The sequence below is a fragment of the Choloepus didactylus genome, chromosome 2, assembly GCF_015220235.1.
Source record: "Choloepus didactylus isolate mChoDid1 chromosome 2, mChoDid1.pri, whole genome shotgun sequence".
In the NCBI taxonomy this organism is placed as follows: domain Eukaryota; kingdom Metazoa; phylum Chordata; class Mammalia; order Pilosa; family Megalonychidae; genus Choloepus; species Choloepus didactylus.
Genome location: NC_051308.1, coordinates 31691735 through 31704569, shown reverse-complemented (window position 1 = coordinate 31704569; position 12835 = coordinate 31691735). Strand labels below are relative to the sequence as shown.

At 34.6% G+C, this 12835-nt stretch overlaps 1 protein-coding gene across 8 annotated transcripts in view; it reads right to left on the bottom strand.

Annotated features, from left to right (window-relative positions):
- Nucleotides 1-12835, bottom strand: part of CNST (consortin, connexin sorting protein) — a 133899-nt gene that overhangs the window by 119174 nt on the left and 1890 nt on the right. The window contains exon 2 of one of the 8 annotated variants that reach the window (XM_037822627.1): nucleotides 11661-11757. The exons of 6 other annotated variants lie outside the window; for them this stretch is intronic. The gene's annotated coding sequence lies outside the window, so the exon portion shown is untranslated. Of the gene's footprint in view, nucleotides 1-11660; nucleotides 11782-12835 lie in introns of all 8 variants that reach the window. One more of the 8 variants, XM_037822622.1, reaches the window with a different exon arrangement.

The following is a 12835-nucleotide window of genomic DNA, read 5'->3' as shown; positions in this document are numbered from 1 at the left end:
ATAATGGTAGCTTTAGCAAATCAGAACAAGTAGAAAGAATAAAAGCTGACCAAGAATCTGCAAAGTTACAGGATGATAAATGTACATTTTCTGGTAATAACAATTGACTCCAAAAATTAAAGGGGTAAGCAGACACTATTTTTATGTTAAAGGAAACAGAGGTTAGGGAATAGAATATAAAATTGCAAAAAAAAAAATGTGGGTTCAAATAAAAGACTTCAAAGAAATGTTTAAATCTATGTTTAAATCTGCTCTCAGGAGAACTTACTGAAGTACTGACAAAGTAAAAGAGAATAATACCATTTATACAGTGCTAACTCTGTGCTATGCATACATTAACTCATTTAATCCTCATAACAATCTTACTAGGTAGTCATTATTAGCATACCCATTTTACAGATAAGCAAACTGAAGCAATGACAGGTTAAGAAACTCATATAATGTCACACAGCTGTTGGAATTGAGACTCAAACCTAGGCAGTCTGGTTCCAGACCTGTGCTGCCCATGATAGGGCAGATTCCACAGACGAAGTAAAATTTGAGCTAAGTGTCAAAGATGAAGAGTTAGGACAAGGAGGAAGGAGAATTGCCAGGATCTTTAAAATTATTTGGCCTTAGAAAATTGCAATCATAATTTGAGCCAATAGCTAATACAGAATCTAAACTAAAACACTGTCAAAGACCTGTTTCTTAAACAAGCACTGTAATTTCTAAAGTATCCAATGGATACCATCTCGAATATGCTTATTTATTGCTTTGAGCTTTTTCTCAAGTTGTTTCATGCATCTATACAATTTCCTAAATAGCATTCAAATGCTTGCAGCAGAAGAATGTGTCTGTTACTTCTTTTGCAACCCCAACTACCTAACATGGCTCTAGGTGCATAACAGGTGCTTTGTCCTATTGAATTAAAATACTAAAGTAACTCTTTCACTACCTCTAACCTAAGGGTTTAGTAAAACAGTCAAATCGCATAAGATGACATTTAAAATTTAGTTAACAACAAAAACCCACAAATATTATCTTGTAGGAAACAGAAATAGAGGGGAAATCTAAAAACAGAGAGAATTTTTTGTCAAAGATTACATATGATAAGGACAAGTCAGCAAATTCTAAAAAAAGGCATGAATTTAAAAAGCAGATGAATTAAATGGATTCCCTCTACCTTCTGTGAGAAAATTCTGGATCTGTAACTACAAATCCTTGCTGCTCATGCCAAGTGCACATTAGAGGATAAAATTTAAATATTCAAAGAAAACACAGAAGAACTTTAAAACAATACTTTTCTAAAAGGGAGATGAGTGAAATGTAATCAAACCAAGGTCAGATTTATTTTAACCTCATCTTTTCATTTTTGTTTCAACTACAATTCTACTTCTTGAAAGGTTTACTTTCTCAAAAACATTCTTGACTATGTATCCACTATAGAAAAACATTAAAAATAATTCCATGACCATTTGTAAGACAAAATGAACACATTTCACTTATAAAAACAAATGGAATAAACTAGTTCCAGTCAAAATTATGACCATTCTTACAGAAATTAAGAAAATACATTTTTTAACAATAGGACTGTCTTGAAAATTTAAAGATAAAAGACTAAAGTAATAGTAGAGGTTTCAGGTGCCCAAGTGAAAGCGAAGACATACGATAATTTGACTAACTGGTATAAGACAGTGGATAGAGTGCAAGAGTTTCAGAGATAACCTTAGTCCGAAGTGCAAAATAAGAAGAAACAGAGAGGCACCCATTAAACGATGAGGATCCAGAAAGAGAGAACTGGAATAAGGAAGTAAAGAGGAGAGGGAAGAGGCTATAGGGGTAGTAAAGTGGGAGAGGAAGAACAACAAAGTACAACAGGATTTGGTTGTACTGTTTAAACTTTTAAGAATTCTCAATTTTGAAGATATTTTAACAACAAAAAATTCTCATTAGAATGATTTCCTTATACATGTTCTCTTCCTTACTAAAATGAAATATGTTCACCTTAGCAATCTTCAAAAAACTATAATTTGGTAATTTCCCAGCAAAAACAAAAAATGAGGGCCAAATGATTTCAAAAAAGGTAAAAATTCAATATTTAAAATTTTTTTAAGTAAAAACATGTAAGAACAAGAATTCAAACGTTTCCACTCTGGCACTTGCCTGTGCTTTGAGGGCCAAGTTTCCAGGCATCTCTTAAAAACAAAATCAATGTCTTTTAGAATCATTTTACAAAATGAAAAGACAAGGTTAAAAGAGCTAGAAGTAAATATCTGAAACTATCAATATCAGTTGAAATCAGTATCTTCAACTATAGATATTGAACAAAGCAGATGTGGTTAGGATTAGGGCAAATTGGGCCAAAGGGTAAATGACAATATTGATAATTTTTTAAAACTTCAAATTCCATGTGAGACCAAGGGAAGAGATGCTTAGTTGTGCAAGATCTATATTTCCTAAACAATTTAACTTGTACAGTTTGTTCAAATACCATAGGAAGTGAGACCTCGTAGGTTTGCATAGGTTACTGTCAAATAGCAACACATCCCAAAGTAATGTGGGCAGAGAATAAAAATACATATGCAGCGCCCCCTGAGGAGTTGGGGGGAAATGCAGTGGTGTTGGGCTTCCTCACCTGGATTGTTGCTGATATTCTCACAAACATTGAGGACAGGCAGTTTGATGTGCCAAGCCCTCTATCACAGGACTTGCCCTTATGTAGATTGTTACTGCAAAGGAGAGGCTAAACCTGCTTATAATTGTGCCTAAGACTCTCCCCCTGAGAACCTCTTTGTTTTTTTTTGTTTTTTTTTTTTTTGTTTTGTTTTGTTTTTTTTTTTTTTTTTTTTTTTTAATCATCATTTTATTGAGATATATTCACATACCACGCAGTCATACAAAACAAATTGTACTTTCGATTGTTTACAGTACCATTACATAGTTGTACATTCATCACCTAAATCAATCCCTGACACCTTCATTAGCACACACACAAAAATAACAAGAATAATAATTAGAGTGAAAAAGAGCAATTGAAGTAAAAAAGAACACTGGGTACCTTTGTCTGTTTGTTTCCTTCCCCTACTTTTCTACACATCCATCCATAAACTAGACAAAGTGGTGTTTGGTCCTTATGGCTTTCCCAATCCCATTGTCACCCCTCATAAGCTACATTTTTATACAACTGTCTTCGAGATTCATGGGTTCTGGGTTGTAGTTTGATAGTTTCAGGTATCCACCACCAGCTACCCCAATTCTTTAGAACCTAAAAAGGGTTGTCTAAAGTGTGCATAAGAGTGCCCACCAGAGTGACCTCTCGGCTCCTTTTGGAATCTCTCTGCCACTGAAGCTTATTTCATTTCCTTTCACATCCCCCTTTTGGTCAAGAAGATGTTCTCCGTCCCACGGTGCCAGGTCTACATTCCTCCCTGGGAGTCATATTCCACGTTGCCAGGGAGATTCACTTCCCTGGGTGTCTGATCCCACGTAGGGGGGAGGGCAGTGATTTCACCTTTCAAGTTGGCTTAGCCAGAGAGAGAGGGCCACATCTGAGCAACAAAGAGGCATTCAGGAGGAGACTCTTAGGCACAAATACAGGGAGGCCTAGCCTCTCCTTTGCAGCAACCGTCTTCCCAAGGGTAAAACTTATGGTAGAGGGCTCAACCCATCAAACCACCAGTCCCCTATGTCTGTGGTCATGTTAGCAACCATGGAGGTGGGGTAGGCGAATACCCCTGCATCTGAGAACCTCTTTGTTGCTCAGACGTGGCCCTCTCTCTCTAGCTAAGCCAACTCAGCAGGTGAACTTACTACCCTCCACCCTATGTGGGATCTGACTCCCAGGGGTGTAAATTTTCCTGGCAACGCAGGGTATCACTCCAGGGAATGAATTTGGACCCGGCATCGTGGGACTGAGAACACCTTCTTGACCAAAAGGGGGACGCGAAATGAAACGAAATAAAGCTTCAGTGGCTGAGAGAATTCAAATGGAATCAAGAAGTCACTCTGGTGGACATTCTTACGCACTATATAGATAACACATTTTAGGTTTTAATGCACTGGAATAGCTAGAAGTAAATACCTGAAACTATCAAACCCCAACCCGGTGGCCTTGATTCTTGAAGACAATTGTCTGACAATGTAGCTTACAAGGGGTGACAGGGTGATTCTGAAAACCTTGTGGATCGTACTCCTTTTATCCAGTTTATGGATGGATGAGTAGAAAAATGGGGGCAAAAAAACTAAAGGAAAAATAGGGCAGGGGGGGATGATTTGGGTGTTCTTTTTTCACTATTCTTTTTTTATTCTTATCACTTTTTCTGGTACAGAAAAATGTTAAAAAAATAGATCAGGGTGATCAACAACTATATGACGGTAATGTGATCAACTGATTGCATATTTTGGATGATTGTATGGTGTGTGAATAAATCTTATCAAAAAAATGTAAACAAAACAAAACAAACACTGGCACAGACCTAGACACTTGTTGCCTTAGCTCAGAGATGCTTGGAGTTGCAGACACCTGATGTTGGCTGATGCTTAGACATTTCAGAGAATGCCATTTTGAAACACAACCTGGGAGCAAGCAGATGCCAGCCACATGCCCTCCCAGCTAACAGAGGTTTTCTGGATGCCAATGGCTTTTCTCCAGGGAAGGTATACTCATGTTTATGCCTTGGTTTAGACACTTTTATGGCTGTAGAACTGTATATTTGTATCTTAATAAATCCCATTTATAAAAGCCAGAAAACAAACAAACAAACAAAAACAAAACCCTTTTTAGGTTTCAATGCATTGGAATAGCTAAAGTAAATACCTGAAACTATCAAACTGCAACCCAGTTGCCTTGACTCTTGAAGACGATTATATAGCAATGCAGCTTACAAGGGCTGACAGTGTGACTGTGAAAGCCTTGTGGATCACACTCCCTTTATCCAGTGTTATGGATGGATGAGTAGAAAAACGGGGACAAAAACTAAACGAAAAATAGGGTGGGGGGGGATGATTTGGGTGTTCTTCTTTACTTTTACTTTTTATTCTTATTTTCACTTTTTCTGGTACAAGGAAAATGTTCAAAAAATAAATAGGGGACATGCACAACTATATGACAGTACTATGAACAATTGATTGCACACTTTGGATGACTGTATGGTTGTGAATATATTTCTTAATAAAATTTTTTAAAAGTGAAAAAAAAAAATCAATGTCTTTTATTAAGCATTTACTGAGTACCTACTATGTACATACCAGTATGCTCAAAGCAGTGTATATGTGTAGGGTGGGAGGAGAAAGGGGAATAAGATAAAAAGAATTAAGAGGTATAACATGCTCAAAAGTACTCTGATGAGGCAAAGCACACATACAAGGAACAAACAGTAAAATGTGAGCTATTAGTAAGCCAGAGTAAGGGAAAAGAAGAAAGTGATAAAGCATAAGAAAAAAACATTGGGCTGCAAATATAGAAATTCAAGCTCTATTAATAGAGCTTCAATTTCTTCAGCAAAAAATCATGGGTTTGGATAGATATCTTTAAAGTCTCTTTCAATCCTAACAATTTATGCCACTATTTTTCCTGAATAGCTCTACTAAAAGAAATAAAACAAAGTCATTTAAAAGATTGAAAGACTGAATTTCTATGTGCTTATAACTCTAACACAACTATCAAACCAAAACAAATTTGCAAACTAATACTAGAAAGAAAAACTATACCATCAATAAAAATTATAATATTAATTTAACATGGTACATGATGCTGCTCTGTAGAAGTTAAATTTCTGTTCACAAATTGAATATGATATAAATTCTGACTGCATAGGTTCTTTTGAATTTAGCACCCCTATTTATCAAGGGCAGGTGAGGACGCAATTCTCCCATGACTTTTCTCTATTGACTACTAACAAACCTTTGTTTGTACATGTTGTGATGTTGCCTGAAAGGCATAAATTATTAAGATATTAATTATATAATTATAATTAATAAGTACAATTATTAATTTCATCCCCGCAATTATAGACAGAAATGCAAACTTGGGCACTGAAATCCCACATCAGAATGTTGTTATGAATGTTGATCTTGATGATGTTGAATAAGTGCATATATTTTCTTTTAGCTTATCACTGAAATAAAAATAAGGAATTTTAAAAATTCTGATAAATGGCACTTTTCTACTTTTCTGTATTTTACACATTTTCTATAATAAACAAGCAATATATTTTTTCCTGTTGTGTTTTAAATAACAGCTTTATTGAGATATAATTCACATACCATACAATTAACCCATTTAAAGTGTACAATTCAATTACTTTTAGTATATTCATGGAGTTGTTCAACCCATCATCACAATCAATTTTAAAACGTTTTCATCATCCCAAAAGGAAACCCCAAACTCCTTAGCAGTCACTCCCTATTTATACCAACACTCCCACCTCCCTGCCCTCAGCCTTAGGTAACAAGTAATGAACTTTCTTTATTTGTCTATATATTTGCCTATTCTGGGCATTTCACATAAATGGAATCACAAGATACGTGGTCTTTTGCAAATGGCTTGTTTCACTTAGCATAATGTCTTGAAGGTTATTCCATATTGTAGCATGTATCAGCACTTCCTTTTATCGCTTACTAATATTCTATTGAATGGATAGGCTACATTTCATTTTTCTATTCATCAGTTGATGGACAGCTGGGTTGTTTTTGCTTTGGGGCTATTATGAATAATGCTATGAAGATCTGTGTAAAAGTTTTTGTGTGGACTGATTTTTTCATTTCTCTTGTGTATATACCTAAGAGTGGAAATGCTAGGCTATATGGTAATTCTATCTTTAACTTCCTATGAAACTGCCCAACTGTTTTCCACAGTAGCTTCACTTTTTTATAATCCCACCAGCAATGTATGAGGGTTCCAATTTCTCCACACCTTCACCAATATATTGTTTTTTGGTTTCTTTGTCCTTAATTGTAGCCATCCTAGTGTGTGTGAAGTGGTATTTTCTTGTGGTTTTGATTTGCATTTCCCTCATAACTAATGATGTTGAGCATCTTTCCATATGCTTATTGACCATTTTTATATCTTTTAGAGAAATACCTATTCAGATCCCTTTTGTCCATTTTTAAATTATTTGTCTTTTTAATATTGAGTTCTAAGAGTAGCATGCACATTGGCCACACAAATGGCTAGTATGTGAAGAGCTGTGTGACCTTTCCATGGGACTACTTGTTAAGAAGTTATCCCACATGTGTACACATTATTCTACAACTAGAACAACATAAATATCATATGCATATGCCAACAACATATACATCACAAACCTGACATTACAATGCTTTTCTTTTTTTCCTCAATTGAAATGTAATTTCCTAAGCTGGATTCTTACCAATGGATGGTTAGCCATCATTTTTAACATTTTTGCCTTTCATATAATCTATGTTTTCTTTCTCTAGCCTCTTTCAAGATTTTCTCTTAAACTTTGGTTTTCAGAAGTCTGTCAGTGAAGTGCCTGGGTGTGGAAGGGGGAAAAAAAGAGTAGCACCAAATTATTTTCATACTCAGAAATAACTCTCAAAGAGCACTGAACATAACAGTATTTTCAGAAAAGTCACTAAAAATTCTATACAGTTTATATGTATACTGAGAGTTGTGTAAGTGGAGAACTCTTACTCATCCTAATGTACTCCTGTATCCATCCATCTCTGGAGAGGTAGAACGGCTTATCTGATAAATTTGGTAATTCTTCCTAGGCTTGACTGGCTCACCCAACTTTTTTCTCCTGCAAGTGAGAACACACTCTGCTCAGCTAAGCTGTTGTATCTGGGCAGGTCTCCAATGTAGGAGAAGACACAGAGGAGATGGAATTGGATTATTATAATAAAAAGGAAAGAGTAGATGGAAAAGAAAAGAGGGGGTATGGGACAGGTATTTCAGTATAGGCAAAAAAAACTGAGTGCACCACCAATCTGGTTGGATGGTAAATGCATAAGTAAGTACCTGGAGGCCTACCGGAGTTGCCTTTTAAATTCACACTTCCCCAACTCCAGTTCAAGTCCTTATGGACCCTGGAGAACCTTGAGGCCCACCACCATCATGTCCCTCGAAACAAGTGTTAACCTATTAAGCCCTTCTACCATCTCTCAGCAACTGTCTTTCTAACTTTTTCCTATTGGTCTCCTGAATAAAACTTCTTCACTAACTAAATGGGCAATCCATTTGCCTTTCAACTTAACAAGAATTTTAAAAGATGAGAATATGTAATACTAACAAGGTTTCAATGATATATGCACAGTCAGATACTGCTCAATAGGAATGTAAATTGGCACAGCTTACCAGAAAAGCATTTCAAAATATGTAGAAAGAATATTAAAACATTAAATCCTAGTGCTTTTATTTCTGGGGATTTATCCTAAAGAAATATTCTGAATACCAACTACAGGAGCATTCTGGATATCTTTTTTTGTTCCCCCAATTTTATTGTGGTAAGATACAAGTAACATAAAATTTGCCATTTTAACTATTTGTACATATACAATTTAGTAGCACTAATTACATTTATAATGTGTTGCTACCATAACTCCCAACTATTATAAAAAATTTGTCATTACCCCAAACTGAAACTCTGTATCCATTAAGCAATAATTTACCAGCCCCTGGTAACCCCTAATCTACTTTCTGTATCTCTGAATTTGCTTATTCTAAATATTTCATTGAAGTGGAATGATACAGTATTTGTCCTTTTGTGTCTAACTTATTTCCCTTAGCATAATGTTTTCTAAGTTCATCCATGTTGTAACATATATCAGCACTCTATTCTTTTGATGGCTGAAATTCCATTGTAGGATACAACAAAGCCCAGAGTTTTTGTTTACAAGCTTTTTGCACATGAAGTTATACTCTTTGAGGCTTTCAAGGAAGGTAAGCAATATACACAAAAGTCAAAGCCCTGTTGGGGTTCCCTAGGGAATTCCTAGGTTTTTCCCCAAGCACAAAGAGAAAGGAAGGACAGAAAACCTGTAAGCATCAGAGCTTAAAATCCACATTACTAGGATCAACCAAGATGCCACTTGACATAATAAAAACTAATCTCCTGAAGTAAATATATACTTTTTTACTGGAGGTTAATTTGAAATAGACCTTCTCAAAGGTAGTGATAACATGACCTTTAGTGGCAATAAGACCTATTGAATCATTTTTTTAAAGTATAGTACAAATACAATACTAATGAGACTAACCATCTTTTCTCTCCTTAGTCAAAAAACATTTACTATATGATTGAAATAGGAAGTCACATGACATTGCTTCTAATTTTGGCTCTTTACAATGCTTACCCAATGCTACAGGTATAACTAATTGGTAATGAATTGAAAAAAAAATAGTTGGAGCAGAAAGAACCTAGGGGTTATTTTGTTATTTGTTGAAGAAATGAAGCCTGATAACTGAATTTGGATTAAAATATCACAAACAGGTAAAAGTCTCTTCTTCAGGAAACAAAATTTAATAATTTTCTAAGCAGCATAGTTTCTACAAACTTGTACTCCTTTTCATCTGAACTGAATTTAAGGGAGGAAATTATGTTAGTTACCTGGTATGAATTTTTTAAAGATCCAACTTAAAGAAATTTTTTTCATGTCACACAAGTAAAAAAATTCTAAAATAATCTTTGGTGCCTCATAAAATACAAATAAGTAACTTCATCAGGCTTCAATAAATAAAATATATTTTCACAAAAGTCAGTCCTCACTGAAAAAATCTTAAGCAATGTTTTTCAGTTCATCTGAAAATTCTTTTTAAGGTTTAGTTGTATACAGTGGCAATAATACCCACAGAAGAGAGAAATAGTGAACAAGGACAATGCATGAAAAAAAATCAAAATATAAGTGCTATATATTCAAATACCACAGGAACAACAGCATTCCTTACTTTATCATAATGTTCACGTATTTTAAGGAAATTGTTCATTTCAAAATCTGTAATATAAAAAGTGTTTTAAAAGGTTACTTTCCCTTTATTCAAATTAGAAAACTGCAGCCACTTAATTCATTGGGTTTCCAAAATGCAGCTAACATAGGAGAAAAATGTAATTTTTTTGTCGGGTAGTAGTTTTTTCAGGAAAAACAGGCTAAGTATTCTCATAAGAGAGTTTAATACATGTAATAACTAAAAAATATCTTAATTCCTAAAATTTCCTAGATACGATCAATTAAATTGTCAAGAACCAAAATGCCAATAAACAAAGGTAACTTAATTTATCACTTACTGCTTCAGAATTCTTCCTAGAATCTGAAGGGAAAAAAATCTTGATTTCTCAATATTTTGACAGATACACACTATCTTTCCTTTCCACATGGCTAATGATGATGAAAAATGGGAAGTCCTAAGAGATGGCAGAGTGGAGTGGCACAAAGGCAAAAAGTGTCCTTCTCCAAATATGGTAAAGAGCAAAACCCCCAAATACAAACTAAAACAATTTCTGAAATCTCAAGCTTTTATAAGATTTCAGAATTCTTTACTGGTGTATTTCTTTAATGAATATTTATTACAAATGAACTATTTTTCAAATGCTTGAAAAACAAAGTATTCCCTGGTTGAAAGGAAATACAATTTCTCCCACAGGAAAGATTCCCAATAAAGAAAATCCTGTATTCATGTGAACTTCAAGGCCCTAAAATAGAGAAAATGTTACATAACAGTTTCAAGGTATACATATAATTTTGTGTAAAACTTCTCAATAAAAATATAATCCTTGTAGAGACGATTTAGATTTTATAAATTTTTTTCAAAAGTTTAAAGATTGCCAGACTATCAATTATTCTTCCTCTTATAACTAAAATAAAAATTCGTGAAGACTAAGAACCAACTAATGTACTGTCTTTCTTATCCAACTTAAATGGTGCCAAATGACAGCCATCTAGATTTAAATACAAATGAAAACACTCTGTTTTCCTATATAACATGTATGCAACTCTCACAAAACATGCAACATTCAGTTGTCACCCCCCATTCTGTCTTTGATCCTTTAATACTCCACACACTGTCTACACTGTATTACATCTATAATAACTAGATTTTACAGGGGGAGTTTTATTACTGATGAGGTCATTTAAATTATCTTTATACTATAAAGGTTGGGAGGAGGGCCTGTCTCATATTAAATTCCACTGAATATTAATCAGCTCTTCTGGCTAATTTTGACATTGAATTTTTATTTTAATTGTAGCTGTAACACATAGCAGCTAAAGTATTTAGGGAAGTTTATTAGAGCACAGGGGTCAAGATACGAACAAGGATGGGTCTGATCCCCATTAAGGTCAGTTGCTTAATAGTAATCTCTCCAACAGCTGCTTTCAGTTACAACAGCTTTGAATAAGAGATGGTTCCATTCAAATCACCAAACCCTGTTGTAAAAACTTAAAGCACATGCCCAGGCAGAATGTCAGTAATTTTATATAAAAACTGCTATATTTCCTTTTAATTCCCCCTAAGCCACCATAAACTAGTGTTACTCGTTTGCTACTACTTAGGCTTTCAGTGTTTCAATTCATAAAATCCACCATATTCCTTTCTAACTTTTGCTAAACAGATATGATCTTTCTCATAAGAAATGCCATGGTAAAGAGAAGTACATTTATAAAAGTCTTAGCTATATCTGAAACTGGTTCAGAATATAACTCTACAATAGCAGGTACTCTACCTGTTGGCAATAAATTTCAGTCTTCTTTTAGGTCAAGTTCTCAGTACTTCATAACAGCAGATTTAGCTGACGAAGACTCACACAGTGACTGGACACACTGTTGACACGCAGATATAAACAACTGTAACAATGACACCCCAGGAAATGACTGAGCACTCTATTCATCTTATGACCCTCACTACACAAGCACTGGGCACCTGCTCATCCTCCTCAGTGTTAATACAGTCATACTAAGAGGAAGAGACTTCTTGGAATTCTCTTCCTGCACAGAAACTTCTAGGTTTCAATATCGCAGCATTTCAGGGAGAAGAACAGAAGCAGACTCTCAGGAAAGGAAGACATCTGAAGAATTACACTGTAATCCTCTAAATAAGTGCTGCCCAGTAAGGTAACTCTTAGCTACATGTGGCTATTGTGCACTTCTAAGGTGGCTAGTCCAAACTGAGATGTGCTGTAAACTGCATGCCAGATTTCAAAGATTTGATAAAAAAAAAAAAAAAAAAAGAATGTAAAATATCTCATAATTAGTTTTTATATTATTACATGTTGGAATTATATATATTATATATAGGATTAAATAAAACTTATTTCAATTAATTTCATCTGTTCCTTTTCTTGCCTTAATACGACCACTAGAAAATTTTAAATTAGTAATGTGGTCTGTGTTATATTTCTATTGGACAGTGTTGCTATATACATTCACAGACTCAATACTGAGAGCAAGCAAAAACTATCACTTAGTATTTCCTAGTTACAATTCTCATTTGAAACCAAAGGAAAAAGCAGTATTTTTTCCTTTTCTACTTCACCAATTTGAAAAATATCCTAGTAAGTGATTGTGTTAAAAACAATGACGGCAACAACAACAACAAAAACCCCCAAAGACAACAAAAAATCAGCCCTTTGTCCTGGCACCAATTTAAAGATAATTTTACTTCAAAAAGGCAAAAACAGCACAGTTACAAACCACATCTCTTCAGAAAATAAAATGGGAAATACACAAACCAAGTTTTTCTGATAAACTATGCCTAAGTGCTGATTCTAAGGTTCATCTTTAAAGCGAAATGGATAGTTTTTCGTCTCCTGCATCTGGGGCCTCAGAAAAATAAAATGTATATGGTTCTGGCTCTTTATTATTCAAGCACCTTCCACAACAACCAACCAACCAAAAAAAG